Below are 17504 nucleotides of genomic sequence, written 5' to 3'. Positions count from 1 at the left end.
AGGGCACTTTTGGGGCCCTTTTTTGCCCTCACTGAGGGCGCTCCGTCCCTCCACGGAGGGCAGTAGCTCCTTGTTCCATGGTGCGCACGTGGGCCACTTTGCAGCTGCCCAGCTGGGCACCAGGGCTGGGGTGGGTGCAGCAGCCTGTGTCAGTCCCTGTCCCCCCCAAAAAACCCACCATGTGGTGCAGGGACCAGAGCGGTGCTCAGGCATATGGACTAAGGCTTTTCAGCTGTCCTTCCTTGTGTACCTGAATACGCATACATTCGCCCACACAAAAACTAGCAAAATAGGTGAACATCAGCACCGAAGTAAAAAAATTCCATTTGATTTACAAATGAGGGTTTGGTTTTTGGGTTTTTTTTTTTTTTTACTGCTTTTTGGGAAGCTTTGCTGCACAGGCAGCACCACCATTTCAACCTTTGCTCCAGGGTGGAACGGGGAAAAATAAACACCAGGAAATCCTGTTGACCAACGAAGGCTGAGTTTTTTAGCAGCTTCACCTCCCCAGACACCAAAGCTGTTTGCTTCTTACAAGATTTAGCGGGAAGCAGCTTTGTCCTCTTACACCCCGTCCCCTGAGCCACCGCACGGGAGCGGGGCCACGCGCCCAGGTCCAGGTGAGTGACCTGATCGCAACCCCCCGGAGCTGCTGAGAGGAGGGCAGAGCACAGGTGATGCTGTGTGTCCCCTCGGGAGGTGGCAGGCGACCTCTGAGCAGCGACAGCTGAGGAAGAGGAAGGGAATGGGGTAGCAGAAGGATGCGCTCCTCCTGCAAATGCAGTACCTGGCATGCTCCCACTAGTTGCTTCTGGGATTGAAGTTTTTGAAACGCGAAAAAAAATGCCACGGATGTCAGGAGGGAGAGGAATTGCCATACAGAACTTGACTCCCCATTAAAAACAGAACAAACCAAAGCAATAAAAACCCAAACAAGTGGACCAGGTAAGTTCAGGCAATTTGACATGTGCACGAGCGTGATCCCAGGAGCAGGGTTTCGGCACACGCTGCCTGGGTGTGTGGCTGCTGAGGATGGATGATGCATTGCCTCGTGTGTGGGTGTCCTGGTTTCGGCTGGGATAGAGTTAATTTTCTTCCTAGTAGCTGGCATAGTGCTGTGGTTTGGATTTAGGATGAGAAGAATGCTGATAACACACTGATGGTTTAGCTGTTGCCAAGTACTGCTTAGGCCAGTCAAGGACTTTTCAGCTTCCCATGCTCTGCCAGGTGCACAAGAAGCTGGGAAGGGGGCACAGCCAGGACAGCTGACCCAGACTGACCAAAGGGCTATTCCATACCATATGACGTCATGCTCAGTGTAGAAACTGGGGGGGGTTGGCTGGGGGGCTATGGTCGCTGCTTGGGGACTGGCTGGGTATCGGTTGGCGGGTGGTGAGCAATTGCATTGTGCATCACTTGCTTTGTATATTATTATTGCTATTATTACTACTACTATTTTACTTTATTTTATTTCAATTATTAAACTGTTCTTATCTCAGCCCAGGAGTGTTTCTCACTCTTACTCCTCCGATTCTCTCCCACATCCCACCGGGGGAGAGGGAGTGAGCGAGCGGCTGCGTGGTGCTTAGCTGCTGGCTGGGGCTAAGCCACAACAGCAGGAAAGCATGGAGTGTCCCCACTGTTCCTGGCCAGGCCGTGGACCCGAGCTTGGCATATGCGCTGAGCTCTGCCGATCTCCGTACCCTGGGGCAAAAACCCAGCACTGCCGGGGCACCAGGCTGTTGAGCGAGCCAGAAGCTGCCAGTGGCAGCGGTGATACCTGCCACTGCCACCACTGTCTGCGCTGGAGAAGTAAAAAGGGTTGTTGTGTGAAATCAGAAGATACGCAGTAATTCCTCTGTGTCCACGCGGTCTCCTCGTGTCCTTAGGGACGGCTGGGAAGCAAGGCTATGACTGCTCCTGGCTGCAGCTCCTTCCTTTTCAGTAGGAAATGCCAGGTTTTTGTCTTGGGCGCTTGCCTGGCCCCTGCCTTGTCCAAAAGCTGCTGTGGGAGAGGAGCCAGCCGCGGCTGGAGAGCTGTCCTCCTGCCAGGCAGCAGCCGCAACTCCACCGTACTGACTCCCCCTTCATGGACAATTAAGAAGCACACCGCTTGGCTTCAAAACATACAATATACTTTATTGCCTGCTAGATAATCAAAGTGAGGAGTAAACACCATAGCTGGAAAAAGCAGAAAAGGACCAGGAGAAGGAAAAGAATATCCAGTCACCAAACAAGTTATCAGGCAATAAACCATACACAATATAAATAATCTGTTTCCCAAACAACTAAATCTTTATTTTGCTAATGGCCATTATATGGTTAATTATCAGTAGTAAAATCTCTGGATTTCCGTTTCTACACAGCATTAGTAGTAAGAAATATATAAGGGACTCTGCAGAAAGCAATACAAAGGAGTTATATACACAGGCACCTTCTGTGGAGCAAGAACAGAACCTCATCTAATAAGGAAGGGCTATCTACAAACCAGAAGACCATGGTAATACAATATTAGCTCAGACTTAGTTTAGCTGCAGCCTTTCCACAAGGTAGGCTAGCCAACTTATGTATACATATATATTTTAATATAGATATATATATAGATTTATTATTTTAAAAATAATGTGAACTACCTGTAGTTCCTAGACTAATTTTAAAGAGGCAGTGTACCTTTCTGAAGCTTCATTTCAGGAAGTATATTAAAAATGGTATATAAAAGACTAGCAGACCCAAGCTCGCGTTTCAACTTCCGATATCTTCCCTCCAAGTTTTTCTCTAATGCTATAGCTGCCATCCGCATTGACAGCAATGCCTTTAGTCATCCGGATTGCTATTTATGTTGCTGTAATTGCTACCACTAAGTTTACTGGATTATAGTGTTAGTAATTGTTGATTATAAATAGCAATAATGCTGCAGTACACTGTCAAAGCCTGGCCGCGTTATGAAGATCTAGTCTGTATGTGCATGCAGAGTTTTGTTGTTTAATCTAGAAGAATATTTCTCAATCAAAGTGCTTCCCCTGCCAACCCCCACATGTTGTTCAAACCACGTCGCAAGGGCTCCTCTCTCTAAGGAAGATGCGATGCCTCTCACCCACACCAAACTCTCAGCACTCCTTCGCGCAGCATCCGTCCATCCATCCAACCTATTTTATGTTTAGGGCATAATCCTTCCCTCTCCCACAGCCGGTGTCCTGAGGGCTACTAAATATGACTTATTCAAATTGAAGCTGGCTATTTGAGGAAGCGCTTTTAACACATTTTGGGCCACATCTCCAGCTGGGCTATTTCGGCCTCGTGCTCCCCACAGCAGGCAGGCAGGCAGGCAGCAGGGCGCTGCCCGTTGCCGCTGCCCAAGAGCCCAGCCCAAGCCACCGAGCAGGGATGGGGAAGGGAGAGATGTTTGCTGGGGACACCATTAGGACCCTGCGAGACCAAGGGTGCTTTTTGTGCCACCCATTTCCAGTCTGCTCTCTGTTTGTGTCTTGGGGTCCACTCGCAAAGGCAAAGCGGGAGCATGGACGTGCAGACGGGCAGCAACTCTTCCGATGGGACTTTCTATTAAAAACAGGCATCAAGGGGCAAGGCCCCTTTCATAAGAAATGTCATTTTGCTCTTGGCCCAACCCTCCCCAGGCTTTGCTGATCCTGAAGTGCTACATCACTTTTGTTCATGACGCAGACGTCACTTAACCCGTCCCTGGCCATAAAGGTTTCCAGAAGCCTCTTCCCAAATCAGTGATGACACCCTGACACACAGTTTTTCTACTTTGGGTACCACCCCGGTGGTGAGGAGCCGGGCTTGCATGACCTAAGTGGCTCAGACCCAGGGAAGACCTGAAACACAGCAGCGCAAGCACAGGGGTCTCCCACTCAGGCAGAAAACCCGGTGGAGAGAGATGGCTGGGCGGGTGGGAGGGATGTTTTCTGGCTTTGGCTCCATTTTCACATATGCCCAGGTATCCCCCCAACCCTGCCACGTTTCCTTGTGAGCTGCAATGCCAGGATCTGTCCCGCGTGACTCAGCACGGTCCCGCCAGTGCGAGGGACCGCTCTGCTCCCCTGGGAGCCCCGGCTTGGCACAGGATGCTGGGCAGAAACGACCTCCAGCACCAGCACCAACATCCAACCAAAAGCGTACAACACACCCGCAACAGAAGCTGTCTTGTGAGTATAGCAGAAAATGTGTATCAAGAAACATGTGGCAATAAATAAACGGCTTCCCATACTAAGCCTAGCATTTTGATAGGGAATCTTAAAACCGGGTATTTTTCAAGAAGGACACCCTGGCAGAACAGGATGTATTTGCAGTATTACAGAATGAAGGATGGACCCTATTTAAAAGCATACCTGTCATTAGCACTTTGCCAGGCAAAAACGTCCTTGCTGAATTCAGCATTACCCTCTGCACCTTTGCTTACGAAACAGTAAAGCCAGAAAATTCCTGACTGATATTTCATAGTGACCTCAGAAGCAATCGTAGCTATCCAAGCAGCAGGTATCCTTCTCTATCTCATCCAGGTACCCATCCGGAGCATGCAGGTAAGTACCATAAGAAGAGAGGCACACACAACAGCTAGAAGCTGACCTGTACGATGTAAATTCTTCTGCCTAGACTGGGAAAGCCACTGTGTACAGATGCTGTTTAAAACTCAGTCACCTCAGTTCCCGCATCACCACAGAGTATTACTTCATCTTATGAACCTATCTGGACCTTCTCATACCCTTGGTGTTACGTGGATGGATGTGCAAGCACAGCAGAAAGGAAATGCTCCTTTTTTTTATATTTTGGTAAGAATTTTGTGCCCGCAAGGGTTACAGGATTAGTGTTATTTTTTCAGTTCTGTTAGTAATTCCTGTTCAGCTTTACAGGACTCAAAGCACATGCTGATACTGAACAGCAGGGAAAACACGAGAAACACCCTGCTACATTGGGAAGAAAAGAAAAAAAGGCAAATAGAGAAGCACTTATATTGGATATAAAATCAACTAAAGATTCACCTTTACTGGCTGCTCTTGTGGTTTTTTGACTAGGGAGGAAAAGGGTGTAATTTGGAAGTCATGCTCCGGTTGATCTGCTGCAAAATGCAGCTTTTTTTGTCGCTTTTGACTGTGCCGCAACCTATTTTTGCTTATCCCGGTTGCTAGGGCTGAGCAGGAGTGAGGAAATCAGGGGGAGCGTGAAGGATTAAGAGTCTATTGGAGCAGGAGAGAAACCATGAGAAACGGAGGGAAACACTTTTCCTTCTCCAGGCATCGCTGAAGAGTATATCGATCATGAAAGCCAGGAACTGCTGAACATATTGGTTCATTTGCAACTGAAGTGCAGTTTGATGGGCATCCACTGTATTACATAGTTTGTGTGTAAAACCAGGAGCCAAAAATTCCTAGTGCTAGGCCTTCCTTGCTGGGGTGATTACTGCGCTTGGGGAAAATCAGTTCATCCCTTCCACATACCTTGTTGCCCCTTTTATAGGAGTGCCATTTCTGCCACTCAGAAGGTTTGTGAGGAAATTGCATTTTCTGAACTGCTCCATTGCACCCATTTCCTTTTTAGCCATTAAATGCTGCTTCTTGCAACACTCCGAGATTGTCAACTACTGCAGCAGGTTGTCTGTGGAGATACTGCCCTTAAAAGTCAGCCTCTGGTCGGTACACAGTTGCACTGGGTTTTGTCAAACGCTCTTACTGGAACTAAATAGACTTGGGTCCCTCACCCATCTGTGCTCCTTGCCATACTCATGCCCATAACTGGGCCAGGTACCACTGGGAGCAAGCACCCGGAGGAGTCCAATGCTACTAGGGCCTCTGCTTTGTGCCCTGCCTACGGTTTCACTTATTTTAGCTCTTCGATACAGCACCCAGTCCCTGCTTTTCTTTGTTCTCCCTCCCTGGCTGTCAGTGCCGGGGTCCGTGCCACCACACGGAGCAGCTTAAAGGGGGCCTTGGGGCCACGACGACAACCGATGGGCACTGCACGCCTCCGGCAGCACCCGCAGGGCCACCTCTGCCGCAGCTTGCTGCTGTTTCTTGTTGGGCTCCCAGCAGCCTGTACAGCCCTCGGCGGTGCCGCTGGCCCCTGCCGTGGCGGCGCAGGGCCGGCGAGGGGCTGCCGTGCATTGCAGAAGGTGCCAACGCTGCTTGATGCCGGAGCCAGGGGACTTTGCCGTTGCCTCCCCCTGCCTCCAAGCTGTGCGGTGCCATGTAGAAGAAGAGCAGGACTGGTGCGACTTGGGGCTAGGGCCCAGCAGCATGTTGCCACGTCCGGGGCGACCTTCGCCCGGTGCCTGGACCATTAGTGCGGAAGAGGTTTGCCGACCCGTTCCTGTAAGCCTACAACTTTTGCTGAGTGCAGCAAAACTCTGCCCTGGTGCCAGGCACAGCGACCAGGAGTGCAGGCAGGGAGCTTCCCGACACACCGGCATGGACAGAAAATGAAGGAAATTGCCTCCCTTGCTTGAGGGATGTGCTCTCCACTTTGCTTCCCCGTTGGAAGCCTCTTCCCTGGTATTGGGTATTCTGCACGGAAAAAAGCATGGTCTGTCCCCGGGCGACTCCTTGGCAAACCATGGCATCTCCCCGGGTAAATCAGCGCACTGTCAGCAAGGAAGCGCACTGCTCTTGCTAACACACTGGACTTGCTCCATTAGTCTCCTAACTGTTTCAAAACTATTCCACTAGTCCTGGTTTTGGAGGTGGAGAGACTATCACAGGTACAGCCATGGGTCCCCGTCCCAAAGCGAAGACCCAGGGATGTCCCGGTCCCTGCGCTGCTGACACCATCACGGGCAGCTTTTCCCAGGTCTCCTGGGGAGAGGCTGGATCGGACACCAGCAGGGACCTCACTGCGAGTGCAGGCGATGCCTTGCCAGCAGCATCGCACCAGAGGACAGCCACAAAAATGCCCGTTTGCAAGCCTGGAGGCAGCTGAAAGAGGATGGCCACAGAGCGAGGGCAGGCTCTGGCACCCACCCGCTCACCAGCCTCCCGGCATGGCCTAATGAAATGCATGCTGTTCTCCTTTGGTTCCTCCTCGCAATATGGCTTTAACGATGGACTCGTAGTGTCTGAAAAGGGTACCAAGGAAAAAGCTGGCAAGCTGGGTTGTTTTGGGTTGGTTTTTTTTTTTTTTTTCTATTTTTTACTGTCAGAACTCTGTAAAAAAACTTAAAGGCAACTGCTAGATAGAAAACACAGCACAAGGAGAAAGGTCTCTTTGAACCTCTCTGGTATGGCTATTAAGCGTCAACCTGACACACCATTCAAAGGAAGAGATTTTCAAAGGAATGGAGGAGTCCTGTGACTAGAAATAAGGTTGGGTTGGTGCTCCTTGAAAATCTCATCTCAGATTTTATCTGATCATTATTTCTAAGGTTGCATTTACAGAAACAGCTAAAATGCTTCTCTAACATCTTTTGAGGACACCATCTTTTTCTCCTATACCTTAAAATTTTATACTTAGGCACTGGGGGAATAAACCACCCTCAAAATGTAAAGATAATCAAGCACTGGAAAAAACAGCATGGGAAAATGGTTGAGGCTCCACTATTAAAGGCTTTTAAGGACAGGTTCAACACCCACCCGTCAGGTATATGATAAGTATAGCTGAACCTGCCTGAGGGCAAAGAAACTCTCTAGCTGACGTCTCCAAGTCCCTTTTGGCCCTGTGGCTCTGTGCCAAGTAACTACTGCCAAGATCTCATCCTGCCACCACCCGGGATGTGTTTAATATCCTGACTGGCTGCTCGGTTTTCTGCCTTGGCTTGCTGTTTGTCCAGGAACACACATAAGCTCTTCAGACATCCTATTAAGAGTCAGCTTACATCTTCCTCACAAATCATCAGAAGCCTGTCTACTTTTACAGTCTCCCTGAAAAAAGTTGGGGAGCAGCAAACCAAGAAGAACGCAGAGAAATGTTCACCCTAACATTTCAAAAGCTGCCATGGAAAGCTTTCCTTCAGCCTTTTGTCGTCTTGAAAAATGTTGACCGAACTGTTGGCAAGTTGATAACGAGCAAGAAAACCCCACACTGATAAGAATCACCAAATCTTTTCAATATTTGCTGCCGGTTCTTGCCGATAGCTTGCACGGGCTGGGCCTTCAAAGAAAAAAGAAAAAAAGCCAAGCTAGGAGCCTGGGACATCTAACAGGCACTCACAAACATGGAGATGAAACATCATTAGGAAATACCAACACTACTGCGAAGATGGATCTGCGACATTGCATTTCATGTAATACGACTGCCCAAAGCTGACCTCGCACACCGAGCTCCTATCAGCTGGCTTACAGTGTGCAATTAATGTTGACAACATTAACAGCAATCAACTTACAAGGAGTAAAAGGAAGAGAATAAACAGCAGCAGCGGCAGCACCGGTCCGCTACAGTCCCCTACGGATGGCTGTGAGAATCCATCTGTTTCCCATTTCTGCAGCGAACAGTTATTGTAGCAGCTTGCTAACCTGCCCTCACCATAGACACGCAAGCAGAAAACGCAGAATTTGATGCTGGCCTTTCCTATAAGCTTGTCTGCACCCTGAATTATTTTTTTCCCCCAATTTATACATTCCACGTGGGTTAAAAAAGACCATCTGGTGACACATTTAATTACGAAAGTCTGTGGCACCCTTCCCGATTTCATGTTTCTTGATGAAATCAATGCCCAGTAACAATAATAGAAGGATAAAAATGTCTTTGCATCAGCAGTAACTCCATGCACACAGGGCCTTGAGACAACCACCACCACAGTATTTCAGGGAGACGGCCGGAGATTACAACGGCAAGTATCCAGTGCTGCTACAGCCTGCATGAAATCTTGGACCGTAACAACTCAAAACCATGGAGAACTGCTCACCCGACACAAGCTCTGTCACGCAAAGCGCCCAGGACAGCTTTCAAACAGAAGTAGCCGAAAGATACGGAAATTAAAAGCAATGTTTTACTGACTGACAAGACATGCAGAGCAACGGCCCTTCCTTTGATCCAAGAATCCTGCAGGTGCAACTCTTACTGCAGCTTTCTGCAGCGGGCGCTGAGGGGGCCTCTCCACACCCTTCAGCTGGCATCCCCATCCGATCCTTTCGGATGCAGTGGGGCTGCTGCACCGCGCTTCCCAACGGCCAGGGTGCCTGCTCCAGAGGGAAAGTGGTGATGCTTCACGTAAATGTGGTCCTGATCCCGCAGGCTTCCACCACATGTACCTGTTGGCCTAGGTGAGGCTATATGGGCAAGGTAACTGGAAAAGCTGGTATTAACATTTATTTGGTCTGAAGGTTTCTTCAGTAATTTCGAAGAAAGAAAATCTAATTGACTTTTTTCCCCTCTAGGAAAGAAATTTAGAAATGTGGCAAGAGTTTTACTTTGCAAGTTAAGGCTTATTATGAGTTAACGCAAACGTCGCAGGTCTAATGCAGTGCTGAAGGGGGTTGTGGTTTGTTTTTTAAAAAACGCACGCGACTTCAAGGTACGTTAGTTGCTATAACAAGCCGTGCACTAAAAAAATGAACCTGGCCAAATCCGCAGAAACTGTGAAACAAGTGTGAAACTATTCTCAACAATAAACTGTTAGGAGAAGGAAATAATTTATCCTATTTCAAAAGCCTGCCGGGTTCCCAACACTGCCGCTGCTTGGGCTTTTCTACAGAAAGCCGGGGCGCAAGACGGGCCCAGGGAGCCCAGCTTTGCTGCTATACCCACTTCGCTAGAGGATCCCACCTCCTTGTGCCTATCTTTTTGTAGAAGCTGCGTTTGATGTTCAGCCACAGTTGGGGAAAATTGTTGTTAAAATACCACTAGTTAAAAAAATGTGGGTTTGTTTGAGAGTTATGCACTAGCTCGGGAAGGTCTGGGACACTGTCCATCCTACTGAAAATCAGTAGGACGTTTTGCTACTGATGGCTGTCAAGTTTTTAGCTGCTTGAAAAAAGAGAGGAGACGGAAGGCAAGATGACTGAAAAGGAAGGTGAGAAATTTGTAAGTGAAGCTCAACATTCCCAACTCCCAGCAACGCAAACAAAACCATACAGCGAAGAGATTTGCCTCTATCAAATAAAAAGCATTTTCAGTTGGACAGTAGAATTGACAAAAGTGACAAAACCCAACCGGTTCTTATTTTTAAACAGCTTTTATGCTGTTTATGCCCCTTCTATCTTGATGGCAATAGATTTCCAGCGGCTGAGATTTACAAGGCGGTGGTTTGACGCCGAAGGCAGCTGCACATTCCAGACATGCCACCACGTCCTCACACAAGCACTGCCAAGTGTGACGGGCTGGTGCTGCCAAGGGGCCCCCACCTAGGCCTGAGGCAACGTGTGGCATCTAAAAAACGACATCCACCATTTTCTACCTATTTGAGGATTGTTAAAATAACTGTATTTGTGGTTTTATTAATCAAAAGTAGTAAAAAGTTACTCATCTTGCAAAGCACTTGGAGTATTTTCTGAATTGTCTAAAAGCCCAGAAATTTTTATTTAAGAACACATTTTTCTCTCACTATTAAAGATGCTTTTAAATCCCTGCTGGCAACCCTTGGCTGTCAATTATAGAATCACTTTGCCAAGGTGGGACAGCACACATGTATTTTTGTCTAAGTTTTTTAAACTAGTTGCAGATTAACAGAGTCTGTGCATATGAAACGACTGCTTTTATATTGACTCTTACATATTATGGTGTTTTCATGGTTCTTACACATGAAACATATGAGTACCACGCTCACAAATTAATTATTTCGAAAATGCATCTGCATATATGCTATCTGTTTGAAAATGGTAAAATAAGGACCCAGCCCTACAGATAATCTGGAGATTATTGTTCTTCTAACCACCCGACAACCAAGGTACGTCAGGTACATTTTGCCATCTGGTAGATACAGAAATCTGTAAAATGTATGTATACTTTCCCCTCACTTGTTTATAAGAAACCAAGTGCACAGCGCACACTGCACGAGTAGTGCAGCTGTCAGAGCTCGTGGCAGCAAAGACGGTGTATTCCAGGCAATTTTTATACAAAAGCCATAAAAGACTGAATGGATCCTGTTGCTACGTGTGTATGGATGCAACTGAGTAAAATTCTGCTTCACTTTTATAAGGACTTTTTGTGAGCACCCTCTATTTCTGCTGTTCCCAGAGCCCGGCCCAAGCGAAGCAGTCGGTGACCCAAGGACAGACCGCCTTCTCCCTGCGTGCTCCTGCAGCACGGAGGGCAACACAGCCCGTCCAAGTGACTCGCTCAGGCTTGCCAGGGCTGCCACCATAAAACCAGCACCCCATCCTCTGAAGCAGGCAGTAACTGCACTTGGCCACCCCAAGGAGGCAATCCCGGAGGACCTCGAGAACTGCTGGTTACCACTTCATTGCCTTAAATCTACAGTGGGGCTGCTGCACCCATCAGTGGACAACACTGTTGTACCAAGTATCACTATACCTCAGCTGTGACTGATCTAGGAAGCCGTGACCACCTTCATATCCAGCTGTAAGCTAGAAATGCTGAGTTTCAGAAAACCAACAAACAACAAATACTTAGGACAAGCAGCACAGCAATGGAGCCTCCCGCCACAGCAACCCTCAAACTCCCTGTGGCAAGGGCACATGGTGCCGACGACAACGTGTTGGACTCAGTGAATCAAACGGGTTTAAAATACAGCTGTCCTGACATTTAAACCATAGGCTCTGTTGTTTTCCCCTCATGCAATCAGCACAATTACACGGTGAACCTGTGCCGATACCTGCCAATGCCTGGCTCCTAGGTCTGCAATCACACATCTTGTATGCCACCCATCTTAAAGAGATCTAGCATTTGCATATGGCATCCTTTAGCAATCCTCTTCTAAGAGATTCCCTTGCTGGTGTGGATTTCTGCATGAGAATTAAGTGGTTATCTTCACTTTAAAAGATCCCAGAGCTGAATTAACTATATCCTAAATACAGTACACTAAAGATAGTTACTAGTAAAGATGTTTTGAAAAAAAATATGCACCAAGATTAAACAGTCGCAGAGCGAATGCTTCCAACCATTACTTTCCAGGGTAAAACTATGCCCTGTGCCAGCCAAGCACAGTATATTTTCCTGAAACACAGCAGGAAGAATTTTCTTAAGCACTGATTAAAATGACAATGAACACTCAGTATTATTTATGACATACATACAAGGAAGCACTTAGCAACACTTATGCCACATGCCAGATACATCTGTCATCTAGAAGCAAATGGGATGGTTTAGAACTGCATCATACCTCAAGTAGCTCACATACTACTTCTGACTGAAAAACTATTGCTACAGTCACTGAAGCAAAACAAGGCATCCATTCCAAGCCACAGACTAGAATTGCAATTTCTCCTTGGTTTTTTTTTTTTTTTTTCAGACCGGCTGGCAAACCTCGCTCTTGAAATTGGAACCTCCTGAAGGTTGATGGAAATAAGTCCATCTGCTGCGATGGTAATTTCCCTGCCACCTTACTTCCACTAGAAAACACTGCTCTCCAAAACAAAAGGAAACCCAGCTTTGTTGGCATAACCTGTCAATCTCTGCACACAATTTACATAGCTGCTCTAACTGAAGACACGTTACACCCCTCACTCAAAACTATCGCCTACTGAAACTTGTTGAGCTCCCAGCTAGGTTTGTTTTAAAAAATTGTATCTGAGCAGCTGTGGGCAAAAAGAGATCCCGGCTGCATGGACAAAGTTGCTGTGGCATAGAAAACTTTGCTATCCTGGAGAGGCTGGGAGGCTTGTGGGGAAAGAGTGTCCCTCTGCCAGAGCCCTGCTTCATGACAAACGCCACAACTGGGAGTCCCAGTAAGGTTCACCCATGGGCAAGAACGGGTGTTTGACCAAGCCAGCAAGGACCAAAACAGGTGGAACATCTCAGCCAGTATTACTGGACACCAACACCAAAAATAAATCTTAAACTGCTGACAGACTGGGACTATCTGACTTCCAAATCCTCCTTAACTCCGGAAAGATAGTAAGATGTTTTAATAATCCACAGTGACAAGACAGCAGCATTTAGAGGGCCCCAATTAGAACAGAAATCCCATTATAGTAAACTTGCTGAGGTTGGTATCTGAGATACTAGACCTTGAAACTTTTGGCAACGTGCTGCTGAGTTTTAAGACCTCCAGCAGCAGTACCATTTTAAGAATCTCACTTATGAAAACACCCAGGAATCAAGATTTTTCATACAAGGAAAGCCTGAAATGAAATCGTAACTCTAGATGTTGACCAGGTATTAAAGGAACCCACCCCGACCTTGGAAGGAAGGTAATTGATGCTCGGATTAATCTGACTGGATCCTGATGGTCTGCCATGACTGGGAAGCCTTTGGTGGGCCATATATCAAACTTTTAAGATGTACTCCAACTAATTGTTTTGGATCAGAAGGACATCTCCTGAGAGCTCAATTTTTTTCTTTCCTCCTTTTTTTTTCTTAAACCGGATGTTGTTTGATCCCACACCAGCCTTCTCTTAGCGTGCAAACCGTAATAAATGCCCCTGACACTCTCGATGTTGCTTCTCCATATCCAAACACTAAGGTAACAAAAGTAATAAACAAAATGCCACGGAGTGGATTAAAACATTAGGTGTTTGCATTCATAAAATTACACTTCGGTGCTAAGCCTGACACTAACTCAACTGGTTTGATTTTTGGGTCTAGTTCAAATAGTTCCTCCTGTTTCATGGGCTGACAAGTAGGTTGAAGTGCTGCTCTGTGTGGAATAAACTTTTTGTATCACTTTATATAGGCTGGATTTTCAACTGGAGTTTCAGCTGGGGTTGACAGCTACACCTTGTGCTAGCTTACTTCTGCTGAAGAGCTAAGATTATCTTCTCCTATCAGAAAGTAACTAATGAAGCCTAGCTGAAATCTAGAGTACATCTTAAATACAACTACATTAGAATTCAATTTCTTACTGTTTCTGTGCCAAGAACAGTCCACCAAAAGAAGCTGACACTGAATAGACAGTAGGCGTTATCTCTTACAGGTTTTATTTCCGAAGACAAAACAAAATAGAACTTTGCAGCAGATATAGGAATGCATCTCATATTTTGTTACAAAGTGCTAGTGTCCTACTGAAGAATCGAAAGCTTCACGAGCTATAGCATGGTTATGGTATGCTGAAGTATACTTTGTGTTTCAATGTTGTCACACTGTAGGAAAAAAAAAAAAAAGTGTTTGAAAGCAGGGTTAGCTGCACGTTAAAAAACCCTGGGATGAACAACGGAGAAGAACCCAACAAATGGTATCGAGGGGAGAATGTTGGAGTGCCTGGCAGAAGCATGGTGCTTTAGGAGGATGATGCCTTTCTAACCCGTGTTTTTCCAAAAGTATTAGGGGAAATTTATCTTACCTGACAGTTAAGAGAGTGTCAGTGTAATGCCATGCAGCTGCAAGAAGCAACATGAGTGAGAGCTGGGTAACAAACTAGATGTACCGAGAGTTAGCTGAATTCAGCAGGTGTTTTGTTGGAAGAACAAAATGAGAGCAGATGAAAGAAGATGGGAGTTTGAGGAATGAAGATGACTGGTTTAAGGTAATTTGGTAATCAAAAAACCAGAATAGTGACTTCAATGTCCCTGACTGGGCATACTATACTGAGAGAATATATACTTTACAAAGAAGATTCCTTCCAGCTTTTTTTGCTCACTGAATCAGAGCTCTTCTCTCCCTTCCCAAAGTATGACCTTTATATGGCCTTTAATGCTGAAGCTCTTCCATTCCTGGTGTTTCTTTGCAGACATACCGATGCATACCCAGTAAAGGCAGTGCAAGATTGCATACATTTCTTCTTCCCTGAGTAAATGGCACAGTTAAAAAAAAAACCCGACAAACCCAACCTAAAGGCTTCCCTTCTGCTACTTTTGACTCGTAGACAGGAGTTCTGCTCCCATGTGAACAACTGGTGTCTACTGGCTTCATGAATTCTGTACTCGGGTCTTCTGTGATCAGAAAAACACATTGCAATCAAAGAGGCTTCAGGCATCCAAGGACAGGAAAAGACAAGATCCCCAATGGTCTAATTTTCAAGCCTCAAGAGGGTAAAATATATGGGCAGAACACAGTCCTGGTTTAAATGAGTTTCTAAAGTAGTGGGGACCTTTATGTTTATAACATTGATGACACTTGCTACTTATTTCTAGAAGAGAATCCATTTCCGAGTAAGTTCTCTTAGTGTCCAAAGACACAAAACATAGCAAGGGCTTCTTCACGTGACATGACTTCTTATACTTGTGTGGACTACAAATGAGATTCCCAATTGCGCAAAGAAGACAAAATCCAGAAACATGACATGGATACCTGGACAGCTCAGGAGAAAAGGCAAACTTCTCCCACAGCCCAACTGCACTGAGTCCTGTCTCTCCCTGTCCCACAATCTCCAGCTTTATGCCAATATAACTCCTTGAACTCTGGGGCACTTGCAGGGGTCTATGGATCTTCCCAACAATGTCAACAGTGCTGAACCAGGCTCAAAAGTTTTTAAAAATAAAATGGAAGCTCCCATTATAGACATGTGTAAGCAAGAACAAATAGGCAGAAGTTCTTTACAAAATATGTGACGACTTTATAGTCATTGTGTAGAAGTTGAATGGATGAGCTGACAGGAAACTACAGCTTACAGTTCTGAGGATCCATCTCTGGGTTTTGGCATCTTGCATTTTCAGGTGGAAAATGAGCTTGTTTAAGTATAAAAAAAGTCAACAAATTCATACTGTAGCTAAAAACAAATTCTGCAAATACTGCTAACTCAGCCATTTGTTAAAGTAAACAATCATTTGATAGTAAAGCAGGTGAAGTATCAAAGAAGCTCCATTTGAATAGTATTTATTTGCAATCATTAGGTTTAAATGGGAAACTGTTTACAGGCACACACTAGATAACCAAAATAGAATGAACATAAAGAAATCTATTTGAAGGTCCTTTTCAAATATTTCAAATATTTTATTAAATATTTTATTCAGTTTAATTATCACAGTTTAATGTACTTTAGCATGTTATACACATGACTTAACATGTGCACTTAAAAATATCAAATTAGAGGTTTCTGAAGAAACTATGACATTCTATAAATGTGCTTATTGACTTTTAACTACACACATCTAAGAAGGCAGTAGCTCTGTTATACCATTGATGGAGATGAACTATTGTAAGGCATGTTTACACCAAACTTTGGAGAGAATAAAGCCAAATACTGGGTCAAAATTCAGTGGAATTATGTGTGAGAATAGACGCTGAAGGATTGGGCCCTAGGAAGAAAGACCAGAGCAAATCAGTTGTGTTAAAACTGTCAACAGATACTGGTTATTAAAAGCAAGCACTGCTGAGAAAGAAGGTTTTGGTAGCATCCAGGTCAGCAGGATCTGTGGTTTTTTTCAGGTGTGATTTTTGAAAATCACACCTTATGGTGTAATGTGAAGGAAGGAGACTGAAATCTAGCAAGAAAGTTGGAAAACTATCATCTGAGAAACCTCATGTTGTTTTATGACCTAATATGGGAACACTTTTCTACAGAGAACATGTTGCAAGTCACTGCCCTCTGATGCGTGTGTGTATGCGTATGTATACATACACACAGACACATGCACGTATGTGCCGCTCTTGCTTTTGTCACCTTCAAAGCCCCAACCACTGATTAAAGTGTAGCAGTGTGTGGGAGAAAATAAGGTTTCAGTTGCAGGGGTGAAAAGAGTAGATTAGACCATTAGATTTGGAAGCCTAGTTAGTTAGTTAGCCTCTACAGGTGTGTTTTTTTCCGGTAGAGTACAGTGTGGGTCTGCTGATATATGGTAACAGTTAAGACCCAGAAACTACAAAACAATTCTTTGGAAGAACTCAAGAAATGATAAACTATTTGCAGTCGTTTTTAAAATTCTGCGTCAAAGAAGGCCCTAAGTCACAATGATGTGCCTCCCCCAGGAACATCACACGCAAGCCCAAGCTTAACTCCAAGAGCGTAGTGGTCCGTAATCAGGGCTCCTGCACTGTCACAGTGCAAACAACAATGCTGCCCCGTAAGTAAGGATGGTTTTCAGCGTAAGCTTAGGTGTGTTGCTGAGTGGAGATCGCATGTCAAGTCTTCCTAGGCTTCTGCCTTACAAGAATTAGTGGGGGAACATAAAATATACATCCATCTCATAAGCTTCTTCGAAGTTGCAATTCAGTAGAAAATACTGAGTATATAAATGACTATAATAGTACTTAGGTGACAGCATAAACCTCACTGTGCCTTTTTATTGGGGAATTCAGCGGAGGAGGCAAGTGACTCTTTCACAGACTAAATGCACTCATTCACGGCGCTCAGTGTCCTGAAGTGCCTCAGCATCCTGGCAGCTGTAGGTGACAGTTCCACAATATGTACAAGGTAGGGAGAATGCCACAAGTATTACAAAACATGGCAAAGGTACCTAGGAGCTCTACAGTCTAACAAACAAGCACGGCAATCAAACGGCATCTAATGGATAACATACGGTATACAACACACAAGTTGCACAGTTACGTTTCCTTGTGAAATC

Source organism: Pelecanus crispus, chromosome 1 (genome assembly GCF_030463565.1).
Source record: "Pelecanus crispus isolate bPelCri1 chromosome 1, bPelCri1.pri, whole genome shotgun sequence".
NCBI lineage: Eukaryota > Metazoa > Chordata > Aves > Pelecaniformes > Pelecanidae > Pelecanus > Pelecanus crispus.
The sequence above is the reverse complement of the archived record's forward strand: the minus strand, read 5'-3'. Positions refer to the sequence as shown.